Raw genomic sequence first — 15,529 nt, 5'->3', positions numbered from 1 at the left:
CGTAATGACTCTCTGAAAGGTGGGTTTGGTTTTTTTTAATACTATGAACTATCATTCCATACTTTCTGTACTATTCCATACTATATTATCATTCCAATAGCATGGACTATCATTCCATAGTATATCTATCCATTGAATGCTTCTTCCACAAAGTTTTAGATTCTTTTTAATTTCATTATTCATGTTAAAACTGTTAGAGTATTAGAAAACCATGGGAAAGACACAGATCTGTGTTTGGCAATACTGTTCAAATCCGTTATGAGGCCTTTAGCAGTGCCTTAAAATTAGTTTAATACAAAAGAACTATTTTCAATATTTAAAGTATGACAAGGTGCATATTACAAAAATGTTTGCAGTGATTATATCCTAAAACAACTGAAAAAATAGATTCAAACTTTGTATGTAAGCAGCTATGCTCTTTTACAGTAATACCTTCTTCATTTGTTCCACCTCCCACACACTTTTTGTTTTGTTTCTATTTCTGTGTAACTTCTAATTATCTAGGGAAATATTTAGTATTCAGATGATTTAAAGGAATAACTGAAATTTTCTTTCCAGTACTTCATAGAAGGAATGGGAGGAGGGGAGGGAAGAAACAGAAGGACCCAACAGTGGTACAAAAATACTATGTAGACCAGATCTGAAAAATTCTCTTAAAACAGTTACAAGTATCCACACACATACTCCATAATCTCAGTACTTGTGAAAGAAAAAAAAAGTTTTCTTACCTGTAACTGACAATAGGTATGCTGGTACAAAATTTTACATATGACTTATGTCCATGATAGCTTGATGGATTCGAGATATGAATCCAAGATATGAGGTTAGCCTTAGTCTTTTATGAAACTGATTTAGTGGACAGTTTAGAAAATTCAGCATCTCTTTGAATTGCTTAAGTATAAATATTGGCAGGCATATTGTGTTCTGTCCCTAACAAAGCTTCAGATCCTTTTAACTGCTTGGAATTTGGTATGCAAGTGATGTTATTACATTGTGATCTCAAAGCTCTAAATAAGAGAATATTGTTGTGGTTTATGTGTTGCTATGCTCAAACTAAGACTGTATTAAAATAATCAGTGAAAGATAGTTTCTAAGTATTTCATTACCCATTCAGCCCTTGGGCAACTACTGTGGCAGGAAATATTTGCCCCGTGTGAGACAGATAGAAAAGTCTGTAGCTACTTCTTCTTACTGCATTCCCCCATCAGCAATTAAGAACAGAGAGCATTACCAAGATACTGCTTGCTTTGTTAGGTGCTGCTGCTTGGATTATTCACAGCTGTGGAGGAAATAGCAAGCAAGCTGTAACAATAAAACTGTAAAGAGAACTGGTGCATTGAAAAATACTGATCACATTTTTTTGTGACTTGTATGTCTTAACTCAGGAAAGTACTGAGTATGTATCTAACTCTAAGGATATGAATAAAGGTATCTTTAAACTTACCTAAGGTCATTGTCAGTTGTATTTAAATGCATACCTCTCCCTTGGGTCAATAGAAACTGGATTAAAGTTGTGCCTAATATTATCACCTAATTAGTGCCTTTCTCAGTCAGATCCTGTCTACTAAACAATCCTCTGAGAAACAAAAGACAGGAAAATCCCCTGAAAACATTCCCTTTTTTATAATATTTTTTTAAATAGAATTCATGAGAAATAATTAACCCAGAATTAACATATGGTGCTCTTTTATGAAAGATAAAATGACTATGTTGTTGTACAATCATGCTGTGATACAGAATACAAATAGGCCGAAGGCCGTAATTTCAGTTGGCCCCTTTAACTTATCTTTTTCTATTGGGGGAATATTACTGCTGTTGAGAAGAACTGCTCTTTCAGGACTCTTTAAAGGTATTTTTGTATTTGTAGTACAATTTAATTGAAGTTTGCACTGAATTACAATGCAGTGGGAGAAGAATGGAGGAAAGAAATGAACCTGGTTAAAAACAGGACATGAAAGCATGACACACAATTTAAAGCCAAATCATGGATGCTTCACTATGAAAACATTTACCTAGTGTGACAATCACGTGATCAGCTCTTACCATGTATTGGGAGCTTTGCTATCCTTTCATTTAACTAAGGAAATATCCAAACTTTATTTATTACATAGTTTCTGCATTTTGTATGTCATTCAGGTGCTGACAGGTTTCATAAGAAGAGTCCTCCCACTTTAACTGTTTTAAATTATGTCCAAGACCTGCTGTTATCCAAAAGGATTTGCTATCTACCGAAGACCAAATGAGAAGAGGAAAAGAATGAGGCAACCTTTCCTAAAACATCCCCATTGGTGCTAACAGAAGACTGAGAATTTCACAACTAGATGACCAAAGATTAATCCAGGCATTTAACCCAGTATCTTTTATAGTGGGTGTTCCGCCCATTGGATCCTGTTTTCTTTGATTTCCTAAAAATTAAGACACAGATCCAATCCAGAAAAGTCATCATTAATGTTATAGACTATCTTTGCCAAAATGATGTAAGTTAGGACAAATTAAATTTCAATTATTTATTTTAGCAAGCGGCAATAAGCAAAACAGCGCTGGGCGGCCGGGGAGTCCCTGCTCCACCAACGGCGCACACTCACTTCCCGAGGGTCCGTCTTTTTTATATCCTCCGCCTTCCGGTATCGGGTCTCTCTGAGAGGTGTATCCTGCGTCTGCGCACTTTGCAGCTAGGGGGTCACTCCATCCGGGTCTTCCTCACATCACCAGCTCCTCGTATTTCCTGCTTTCCTGAGAGTGGTTCACAAAGCTTTTGTTTATATCTTACAGAATATAGACACTACCCCCTTTTTTTTTTCCTTCTTCTTCTCCCCTTTGTCTTTCTCCCCTTTGTCCTTCTTCCCTTTCTCCCTCTTTTCAGTCTTTTGCATAGTAGGAGTCCTTGCTTCAGTATTTCAACTTAGATAAGCACTTACAGTCAGTTAGTCATTACACAGTGTAATAGTTAAGATTAAGCTTAGGCCTACATAGTTTATGGAATAACATGTCACGAGCTCCCGGTATCTTCAATGGAATTTGATGAACAAACAGTTTACTGTCTATCACAATTAATACTTTTGATTTTTGAAGGAATGCCACAGAAATTAAACAAGTCTGTAATCTCTTAGTCAAACAGAAACCTTACTTCTTTCTTCTTCTGTCTTTCCCAATGAAATCATTAGAGACAAATCTCTGCTCCTTATGTGAAAAAACGAATGCAAGTTCCTCTAGGTTTTCAGAGATCATAGAATCAAATACATCAGTGATTTATTTCTCACAAAAAATATCCAACAGTTGTTGTCTTGCCATATTACTGAGCTGAACAGGGCAAGGGGTACATATGTACTCATCTTAATAGTGGAACCAAAAGAACCATATGTTAGATAAAATGTGGGGGGCTTCTGGCATTGTGAGCTTTGTGAGAAAGAAGAGGGAAAAGCTTCTGTTATTGACAAGAGGGGAAAGTCAGCTGTTTGAGCTTTATCGTGCAATGGTAGTTCATTGTTCTTATCTCAGTCAACAGCAATTGTTTTTCCTCAAAACGTTTTCTCCCGTTTTACAGGTGGAACAACACAGACACAGGGAGATGAAGCCCCAGATCTCAGTGGCATTTAACCACCCAACTGCATTTGATAAGTGCTGATCCCAAGCACCTAATGATGCTCAACATGTAGAAAAAAATCAACTGCTGAAGATACCCTGACTGGTCAGCAGCAGAGGTGGGGGCAGAAGTACAACCACAGTAACGTGTAGTGTCCCTATGAATACCCAAGTTGCTCAAGCAATGTGCATGCAGAATGCCTCTGCTCTCAGTGGTCTGCACGGACCAAAGGCATGTGGCAGCTCTCAGGGCTGGCCTGATGAAGACTCTTCATTATGCAATGGTAGACACTAGCATCATGCCATTGTAAACCTGTTTGGTTGTTCACAGTCCAAAATGCCTGTTGTGGTATTGCCATGAAGGTCAGTATTTTGTTGTGGGCATCAGGTAGCAAATATCTATACTGTTCTGTGGTGACTTTTGCACCCATAGCAGTAGTTAAAACAAGTACCTAAAGTTTTAACTGTCTTAAGTTTAAAGCAGAAACATCTGCAGAAGGCACAGGCTGCTTACTGGCTGGGCTGAGCTCAGCAGAAGGAGACGTTCCTGTTTTTTATTTCATTCTGACCCATTTCATTATAGTCAATGACAATAGGGACTTGAAAAAGCAAGAACACAGGCACAAAATGAAGTAGAAGAAACTAAATATTAGAACAGAACGCCTCATCCTTAAAAAACATAGAAAAATGATATTTTTTTATTTATTTCTTAGATTTTGCATTCTGGAGTGTTTTTCTGATTTTTTTTTTCTGTTCCCCAAATTTATTGAGCTTCAGTACGGCCTGGAACTCAAAGTAAGAATTGTCACTTTGAGAATAGAGCTGATTTATCAGAAGGAGGGGTTTGCATTCTGTACAGAATATCTGATGAGGTGAATTTTTTTTCCTAACAATGTCTTACCGATTATTATCAGAAGCCATTTAAAAAAAAAAAAAAAAAAAAAGATAAAAAATCAAGGACATTCCAAAAGAAAAGCAATCAGTTTTTATGGAATAAATTTTCTTGCAAATCAAAGGAAGAAGCCTCTTCTCCACGTTATTAATCTTCCTTGAAATCATTTTAATGTTCACATACACTGTGTTTTAAACAAAACAAACAAAAAAACCCCAAAACCCAATACCAAAAGCCCCTCATAAATTTATGTTGAAATTATGTGAAAGATGGTTACATAGCATATGCACTAAATGAACTGTTATGTCCTTAATCCGGTTTGTGGTCTGTAGTGTGTGAAAATCATTAAATATATCCTTTTAAATGCTCAGTTACAATCAAAACAGCTCAGTTTAATTCTCTTGAAAAGGGTTATTTTTAGTACTGTGGGGAAAGAATAAAAAACATTTACATTGCCAGAGACAAACTGGGCACAGTTTATATTGTACAAAATCATAATATATCTAATAATGTTTCAATGTTTTCTTATACATATTTTTGTGACAAATATAGTGTATTTTAAGTCAAAAATATGTGAAGCAGAATTCAGTTTTCATGTAGACGTCTCAGCTTTAATTCACTTAACTTTACAAGCAATTTTGAAACTAAAATTATTTTCAATGTTAAAAATACTTTTACTGACAGTAAGCCAGTTTTATTTTAATACTTAATGCAGCTGTAGTATCTGCAAATCTAGTTTTACATTCTCATTGCAATTCATGTATGTTATTTAAATTTTAGTATTTACAGTGAAAAGGGCGCTGTAAAAGCAAATTAAAAAATGCAATTCCTTACTTCTGCTTTGATGTTGTATAACTTTTACAGAGTTTAGCACTGATGCAACATAAATGTGATACTAATATTAAATAATGTTTAGCCCATTTTCTTTTCCATTAAATCACAGTTATATTTCAAGACTATATCTTTTATCTGTTTTTCAATTAATTAATACTGTTCCTGTGAATGAGCAGAAAAAAAAAAACCTGCACCTGTTAACATTCTCTCCATATTCTCCTGCCAGATGCACTAGTGCAATTATTTTACTAGAAAGCCACCTGACACTATAGCAATTTCTTTTTACTAAGAAATATAGTAACTGTAGTCTGTTATGGTTTGTCCGTTCACAGGAGATTGTGCTTATATCAAGATGTGTTTATGCAATATAATGAAAGAAAAAGATGAAGAAAATTTTAAAATGAAGATGCTTTATCCCACCCAAAAGGGGAATGTGAAAAATACAGGGAAAATTGGGATCTGAGTCAATGTTTACATCCCTCCTGTAAGAGGTACCAGTGAAATCAGCAGGCAGACTGACATGAGTACTGCAGACTCCCTGCACCCCACTCATGTTGACAAATCCTGTTCCGTGCTCAGCAGAAGCCAGCTGCTTTCTGTGGAAAGGGTGAGTACAATTTGGAACTGCTGAGACAAAGAAATTATAACATTTTTTCTGTGAGGTGGCTCATAATTTTTTGCATTTTGGAAGAAATCTGGTGAATTTTGATCTTTCCTTTGCTGGAGGAGAAGCCTGGGGCCAAGTTAGTAACAATGATTACAGTGATCCATTTTCAGCCCCATGGGCATTGGAATTACTTTCTCTTACATTCCCCTCTATTCATCCTCTGGCTATAAGTACTCCTCTAAAAATTAGACTGCAACACTAAAGAGAAGGGTTTGGCTTACTATAAGCATGGACAGTTTGAAAAATTCTTTCTTCAGAAGCTGTAATTTTTCAGGGTAAAGGAAAAAAGTAGTTCCTTGAGGCTAGCAATCACCCTTCACAACATGCAAATTTCAGGCAGAAAGCCAACCATAATTGAGAGTCCTTTAATGAGATGCTCAGCATGATTTCAGAAGCTCCATGGGCAGGGGGAGACTGTCATTTTAGGAGACATTTTGGGTTTGTTTTTTTCACGTCTAGAGATTAATATGACGAGATGAAAAGCTGGACATAAAATAAAATCCCTTTTGGAAACCTTGCACACAAAGAATCAGTCATTTACTGATACTGTGTTAGAATCAGTCTCTTTGATACAGTCACACCTTTGAAACATCTCATTTATTTGCAGAATTATCCTGAGATTTAACTGCTATGACATATAATAGCTGTTAGGGAATTCCTTGTGGGCCAGCTTGAGACTTCAGGCAGACTAGGACAAAGGGCTGAGCAAAAGCTGAACGAACCCTTGAGTAACCCAGGGAGGCATTGTTTCCTTAAGATAAATAGCAATTCTCCTGCTGCAGCCTCCTTTCTCAGTGGGTTGGTTTGTGAGATGCAGCTTTTATATACAGCATATATTGCTGCTGCCTCTGCCTCACTTCACTCTGAGCAGTTAGGGGTCAGCAGAGGGATGGTTTTGCTTGTACCCTTGTAGCACTCTAGGGAAAGATAAAAGGGCTGTGGCAGAACCAGTCCTCTTCCTACATTTCCGGACCACTCAGGTAGCATAAGCAAAGGGGTCAGCAAGACACTGATTTCCTTTCCACCATCAGAACAACATATAAATCAGCCTGCACTGTGGCTCATGAGGAGCAGTTTCAAGAAAGAAAACAAAAGTCAGCGAATAGCATCAATGCTTTTGCTAATCCTAGATTACAGTATCACATCTACAATTGACGACACTACTGGGAAATACTATGAAATAAATGACATATTTACAGTCCTATATGAATAGGATTCACTTACTAAATAGAGTCTGGGCTGTAAAGTCTCGTTCAGGCATTTGTCATAACAACTGTTAGCCCCTGCCCACCCTTCTATCTTAAATAGCAGAAAGAAATTTTGTAGTATAATGACTTGCTACAGAAGTTTAAAATCCATGTTAATTGTCGTTTCTGTCACAACATTGCTTTGTTACTTTTAGTTTAGGGAACCATGGAGGCTTAGCATTAAGAATCATGTTGCCATATTTTACAAAAGGAAAGTGCAATATAAGGATTTCTTAAAAGGATACCTATATTCATATTTGTGATGGGCTGGTTACTGAAAAGTGACTAGTTCACAATATTACGGACTGCTGTCTCTGTTGCTAGTTACTCTTTGCAATCTGACAGTGTGTTTGTGGTTATAAAAATTACATCTGCAAGAAAACCCCTTCTTAAGCAAAGAGGTTGTGGTCAATATTAGGGCCATGAAATACGTGAAATGAGCAAGTACAGACACTGCTGTCTTGGGGTACCAAGCGACAGATTAATTCTGGGAAATAATATCATCAATACACGATTCATAAAGTAGGGTAAAGATCTACAGCTCGGATTCTGTAAACATTTTGGTTTGGTTAAACCTATCTACGCAGGAGTTCCTTTGTTATAGCTGAGCAAATTTAGATAGCACCCAGAAAGATGATGGCAATTTTCTGAAGTCTGAGTTTCATTTACATGCCTTCACTGAATAGTATCAGTTATCCTACCCCATCATGTCAATTACACAAAAAGATCTCTTTCTGTATTTAACATCCACTATAAGAAAAAATGTTGAGAATTGTATAGCAGTTTTACAACACCTTTATTTCAAAAAGACTATCCATATTTTTAGCACTCTCAATTGGTCAGGTTTCAGATCACCACCACAAAAATGCATATGTCCATATGAAGCTCAGTCTTTTTGTTTTTCCTTATCAAACTCTACTGCCCCCAAAATTTTAGAAAACCAGATACAGATACAGATGAAGAAAGGAATGAGATATTTATTTTTTAGATGTTTTCACTGAAGAAAAGTAATTTCAAAATTGCTACCTGCCAAGGGAAAATAAAGGCAGTATCCTCAATTGCTGAAACACAGGACTGTGAAGTTACTATTCTTTCATGACAGGTCCTTTACATTATAACAAAATGTATTTGTCTATACTTGAATTATGTAAAGAGAAAGAAAAGCTGGAAAATTCTTGATATAAAAGTATATCTACGTTGAAATGTATATATCCCTTAGAGATGGCAATTAATTTTAATGCTTTCTAATTTTTAATCAATCTGGCATTAAAGTAAAACTTCTGGAGGATCTATGACACTTATACTGTTTTGTTAATATTTTGAACTGCATTGATTCTGTATTTTTATTGATAGGTTTGGGACTTTTAATTATTCCTTTTATTTTTAATTAGTTCTTCTGTCCCAGAGGTAGTAAGGCATTTGTACCTAAGGGGCCTGTATAATCTTACAGTGGTATTTCTGTATAGCATATGGCTAAAATGAGTTGGGTTTTACTTCATAGTAACATTTTAAACTTAAATTATTTGATTCAGTTACATTTAAAAGTCACAACATAAATACACACTGTAATTTTTTGCAAATAACCTTAGTAGTATTTATTTGTGTTAGTACTTCAGAAAGAAAAAAAAGTTAAAAAGCTACAAACTGACAAGTATAAAGCAAAATATGAATAATGGAATAATGTAAATAATTCCATTAAGATTGTGTTGGGCACTGCATGAGCGCATGACAATAGAAAGTATGCAGAGTGCAGTGTGTGTTTCCGGGCACGCACACTTTGCCAGCTCCCCGACCATCAGCAGGAGCTAGAGCATGCCCCATCCCTCTGCACACTGGGGTATGTGGGCAGAAATGGTCCAGAAAGGGCTGGCTGCAAGTTTGCGGGAAGCATTCAGGCATGCCTGGGTGCCAGCACTGAGACCGCAGTGCCTGCTTGCCTGGAAGCGCACTGTGATTTTTCAGAAAGCTACACACATTTTTAATAAATTTCTTCATCGAAGTCTGAGAGTAATCATGTGGGACAACTCAGCTTTTAAAGTTGAATATGCACCTTTTTTTTCTTTCAGCCTTGGGCCCTGTATAGATAAAACAAACCACTGGAGAGAGGCAGCACAAGTGAGAGCTCAGGCACAGAAGAGACATCTGTGGGGAGGGAGCAAAATGGCAAAGCCAGCAAAAAAATCCCCACCACATGAACCCCAGTCATGTGTCTTAAAGGCAAGATTGCTTTCCCTCTCTTCAGTCCATCTACCTGAGACTAGATGCAGTATATCTCTTCCTCAGATGAGAGGAACTTCTGAAATCTAGAAGAATCTATACAGAATATTTTTGTATTTACCCAGCCCTAACCAATGTTAGGATCAATCCTGATTTCTTTCTCAGTGACCCAGAGATTATTTTCTATATGAGCAAAGCTAATAAATGAGCATGTTTGCTGTAAAAAATCTTACAGTCACAGGCACTTCCCTGAAACAAATGTGTATGTAACTAGCATCAAAGGAAAAAAATCCCACTCATCTATGTGTGCAGTAAATGCAATCACAGAATCATAGAACAATTTAGGTTGGAAAAGACCTTTAAGATCATCTAGTCCAACTGCTAACTTAACATTGACAAGTCCACCACTAAGCCATGTCCCTAAGAACCACATCTACAAGTCTTTTAAATACCTCCAGGGATGGTGTCTCAACCACTTTCCTGGGAAGCTTGTTCTAGAGCTTGACAACCCTTTCTGTGAAGAAGTTTTTCCTAATATCAAATCTAAACCTCCTCTGGCACAACTTGAGGCCATTTCATTTTGTCCTATCACTTGTTACTTGGGACAAGAGACTGATACCCACCTCACTACAACCTCCCTTCAGGCAGTTGTAGAGAACTGTAGGGTCTCCCCTGAGCCTCCTTTTCTCCAGGCCAAACAACCCCAGTTCCCTCAGCTGCTCCTAATAAGACAAGGTGGCTTTAGTTCTGGGATCCATCAGTTTTACAAGACTAGTCTTGCACTATCATTGTACTTAAGTCTTTTACACTACCACTACAGAGTGGTATGTCACCACAGTTCCTGCATAGATCTTGCTTGGTTTAGACAGCAGTCTAACATTGACTAGACAAAATGCAACTATCTAAGGATATTTTTTTATTATTCTAAGCAATGACTTAAAGTTTATTTTGCTGCATGAATTATTTAATACAGTTTCAAATAAACAAAGATCCTTGATTTTTGGCAGTGTTAATTTTAACTGAAGAAAATATCAAGAGTACTCTCTCAAACTGACATACACAAAAAAAAAAAAAAAAACAACCCACAAAAAAACCCCCAGCTACCATGACTTCCTGAAAGCAAAGAAGAAATGTCCTTATTTTCAAAGTTGCATTCGGTCTCATATCAAGTGGTTGCACTAATAATACGAACCACAAACAAATTGATTTAGGAGAGAAACTACAGAATGAATACAATTTTCTACCCCTTTTGAGTCAATCTTTAAAATCTATGCCCAAAACAGCATTCTTGTCAATGCTCTTTGATTTGCGCATGACCTTTAATAATGCTGTGCTGGTCTCTCAGGGTTAAGTTTTTAAAAAAACAGGTGTCTGAAGTTTGATTTCTAAATCTATATTTATGTCCCTGAATTGACAGCTTGATTTTACAAAAGCCTTGAGCATCAAGCAGTTCCCATTGATTTAATAATGGAGTTGGATGGTGTAAGATCAATACTCTTAGGTGCCTAAATACCTTCCAGCATCAGGACTCTGGTGGCTCTGGTAATACTGTATCATGGTGACTAGTTATTTTGACTTGTCACTACACAGAGTACATGACATTTTGTTGATATTGTACTGTGGCCTAATTCTGTGATTTCAGCTACAGCCAAGAATATTGCAGGAGCGATCCTTATTTCCACAGTAATGAATCTGAAGCAAATTAGTTCAACATTACAGAAACCAGATCACATAGGTGATGTTTTTGTAACAGCAGAAAAAAATCACTGACAACTGAACTGCACACCTGTTGAAAGGCAGAAATAATAATCTCAGAAACAAAACCAGCAGTTCATCCAAATACACTTTTCTGTGCTGACACAGGCTAGAATCCAGGCTACAAATGAAAAACCAACACAGGAATGAGGCTTGGTAGAGAGAATAGTGGAAGAGATTTTCTAATCTTTTATAAATGATGCGAGCTGTTTTAAGACATAGTAAGGCTTTGGGAAGAATTGAATGAAAGAGAATGAAATTACTATATGGAGGAAAATATTAAAGGTTTTAAATATACACACATATGTGCCCTATACATATTTATATGAAACCGCATAAGCATAAATATATACTATTTATGCCAGTAACTATCTTTAAGATAGACATATACGGAGAGAATGGATACCCAAGTCAAGCACACTGAAAAGAAAGCTGCTGTTTAAAGCACATAGTCCTCTGTTGAGACAAAAAACAAATTCAGTCTAAAGATTGGGTCCAAAGTGATTTCGATGATGCTTTACAGGAGAAGGAGAGAAGTTAGGAGGAGAGAAAGAGAACAACCAAGACTGTATGAGAGAGAGGGCCTCCATTCCCTGCTGGGATCATCTGTTGCAGTGAGGCCAAAACTTGACCGTTAACACACTCACAAAAATGTTATATTGCTTCTTGCAGAGGTAAGCAGGACATCCTTCTATCAAGGAAACTATTTATTACACTTCTTTCATGTCCTTCTTCCTGTCTACTTCGATTCATCATATTCTTCACAAATCTGAAAAAAATATGGCAATCTATATCTGTCATTATTGTATGGGCTCAGCAACATGGCAAAATCAGAACAACTTTTTCTGGTCTGTGTTGAACTCTTTCCATTTAAGAGCCATATCAAACATCTTTTACTGATTATTTTGATATTGAAAGTATTTTTGTACTTGAACTGCTTATATGACTGTGACTAGAAAGTGTTAGTGGACCTTTTTATTCAAGTGCCAAGGATAAGTCAGAATAATTTGAAAAATCATAAAATCATAGAGTCAGAGAATAGTTTTGGTTGGAAGGAATATTTAAAGACTATCTGTCCAACTCCCTGCCATGGGCAGGGACATCTTTCTCTAGATCAAAGCCCTGTCCAACCTGACTTTGAACACATCCAGGGAGAGGTCATCCACAATTTCTCTGTGCCACCTGTTCTGATTTCTCATCACCATCATCATAAAAAATTTCTTCTTTATATCCAATCTAAATCTATCCTCTTTCAGTTTAAAACATTGTCCCTTGTCCTGTCACTACAGGACCTGTTAAAAAGTCACCCTCCATCCTGAAACTCTGTCACAAAACTTCTTCATCTTGTGAAGTAATTTTGTTGAAAGCAAGGTAGGGCTCTTCTGAATATAGTGCATTAATTCTGAACAACAGGTTTAGAAATTAGTTTTGTATCTAGGCAGAAGAAACTGCCACAAAGATTTTGCATTCAGTTATCTGATTACCTCACATATACAGTTTCCTCCAAATATCTGTTATGCACCATAGCAGAGGCTTCAGATGATCTTTTGAGAAATGAAAAAGCATGCAGTATCCCCATTTGGGAGACTGTGATGAAAATGTGAAGTGATGAATTGGTTTGGATTTTAGTGGATTTTATGAGCCTACAAAAAGTATAATCCCCTTGGATGCCTGGTGTTTAAAAACACTTTTGAAAATCCCATCCTAGAAATGGTTCTTTAGTTCTTGGTCCTAGTCCAGATTGGTTGTAACTTCTAAATATTTTTTTAATTGGTGTTTTTCTGGGTTTACACTTAAATTACTCTATATAAAATACTTTATTCAGTATCAGCTGAAATAGGGTGGTTTGCAAAACTAGATCAATGTGGGTTTTATGTGCAGAAGAACAATGTTCATTAGGAACCTACACAAACAGGTATTTACAAAACTTCCACAACCTCAGATCTGTATTTCCCATCATATAGTCCCCAATTTTTCTTCAGAGGACACAACAATCTTTGAGACTTTGATCTTGGTCCATCCTTTGAGGACACAAAGACAAGGCGACTTCTTAAATTATGCAAGTTGTGCAATCTCCCAGGCAAATGGCAAATTAATCAGTCTCTGAATCCTTGTTTTTTTGAAGACTTGTGCATTTTTAAAGAAGATGGAGTAATTGTTTAGTGACTTGGTGCCATTGATTTTCATTATGGATGGTGTTGACTGGGTCCGTGTCAGGTCACCTGGGAGAGATAGCCTTTGCATAGCTAAATAAAATGGGGAAAGTACCACTTATTCCATATTCACAAGGAAAGCTCTAGTCCTTGAAGTAAGTTTTGTGTGACCTCCCTGTTAAAAGAACTTTTCCTTCTTCACTATTTGAATAAATGAGAGAAATGCAATGCTGCATAAGCATGAAACAGAGGTCTGGAATTACAGCCAAGTGTTTCCTAGCTAAGGAAAGTTGATCAGAAGTAAAAGTTTAAAATGATAGAGAAATGTTCTCATTTGCTAAATATATGTAGTACTACTTGATTTCTCCATTAAAAACAACTGGAATAGAAATGAAAAGATACAATGAAAAGAAATGCACTTATTTTAAGGTGTACGGTAGCTTGAAACTTCTTATAAATTTTTAGTAGCTATATTAGGCAGAAAATAGAAATGCCATAATATACTCATTATATTTAACCAAGATACACATTTAACCTGCAACTTCTAGGTTTTTTCCTCCTAAGACAGTGCTTGTTATTTTAAAGTTGTTATAATTTTTATATTTTCAGGAAAGACACAGAATTATTTCTAAATTATACTAAAATGCTTCTTCCTTCCACTCCAGAGTATTGAAAATATATCAGTTCAGTCTCGTGTTAGATTTTGCTTTCAAGTTGAGTGGTTTTATTTGAATTTGTGTGCTTGGGTTTTTTTTTTTACTTTCTTCTGCTCTTCTTGTTTCTGGATTTCCCCCCCACTTTCTCCTGTCTAATTCTTGTCCATCCTTGCCATCTAATCTTCTTCTGTTCTTAGAGATCTCAGTCTCACTTAATTTCATTAAATGAAGTCTATAATATTAGTGTTTTATGATAGCTACTAGGTTTTAAGAAGAAATCACACACATGTCATATTATGATGACTCAGTGGATTTCTCCAGAGGAAAATGTGACTTTTAAAGGTTTGTTGACTGGCAGTGTTTTTAGATATCTGCCACAATAAATTCATTCTCATAATGATAGTTACATAATGAGAGTCTGTGAACTGTTACTCAGTTCAACAGACAGAAAGAAAGGGAGTTTTTCTAGAAAGAGGTGTCTTGGAAAATAGGAAACTTCAATCTGCATGACAATTGAAGTCAACTCAACCTGCTTCCATAAATATGTCAATTAAAATCTTATCAAAAGCATTCCTGGATAAAGTCAAAGGAACATTGCTAAAATAGTGTTAGAGCATTTTGGGATAGCTGAAAGGTAATTTGAGACTACAAAGGTTTTTGATTCATTGATTAAGCATTCCTCTCATAGATGTTACTATGAAACTCTTTAGAAAGCTATTAGATATCTCTTATACTTCCTGTGTTTGCTCTAATAATAGCTTTGGGATGCATAATAACCACTTTTCATTCCTATCAGTCAGGTCAGAAGGGAGAAAAAGGGAGGAAGCTAATGAGCATGGGGTCCATGAAGAAAACACTGGTGCATTTGCCAGCAATAAGTTAAATGGATTGTCTTTAACAGGAAAGAACAGTTGTTTTTAAATATCATCCTGGTTTGGTGGTGCATTCATCTACAGTGAAAGGAGAGGAAGGGTCTGTGTCTGAGCTCTTACTCACCCTGACAATATTTCCTCATCTCTAAAGTCCAGTGAGTATGCATGGTGTTATACTGGCATGTAAATAAATCTCAAAGTTCCTTGAGCTACAACTTCAGGTGATATACAGCAGTGGAAACCACACAGTCTACCCCAACGTCTTTCCTAGAGCAAAAAGGCTGAACTTGAGAGGTATCTGAAAATTTTCACTGTGACTTCCTCTGGTACACAGCAAAGAAGCTTTGAGGTTTTCCACTTGAAATAATCGATGAGTACTCTGGTGACATTTGTTAACTGTCAGTGGTGTTATAACAACTCCTGTTAATTATGTCTTTATCCAACAAACTGGATACTGATGAGTTTGGGGGTGAGGACGGGGAAGGGGGAAAGCTGTACACAAATTGCATAGAGCCGGAGAACATCCCCGTGGAAATATGGGGGTTTGGGTTGATGGCAGGTTGAATATGAGTCAACAGTGTGCCCTGGCAGCCGAAATGTCCTGGGGTGCATCAAGCACAGCACAGTTAGCTGGTCAAGGGAGGTCATTGTCCC

Source organism: Strix aluco, chromosome Z (genome assembly GCF_031877795.1).
Source record: "Strix aluco isolate bStrAlu1 chromosome Z, bStrAlu1.hap1, whole genome shotgun sequence".
NCBI lineage: Eukaryota > Metazoa > Chordata > Aves > Strigiformes > Strigidae > Strix > Strix aluco.
Note: the sequence above shows the minus strand (reverse complement) of the source record.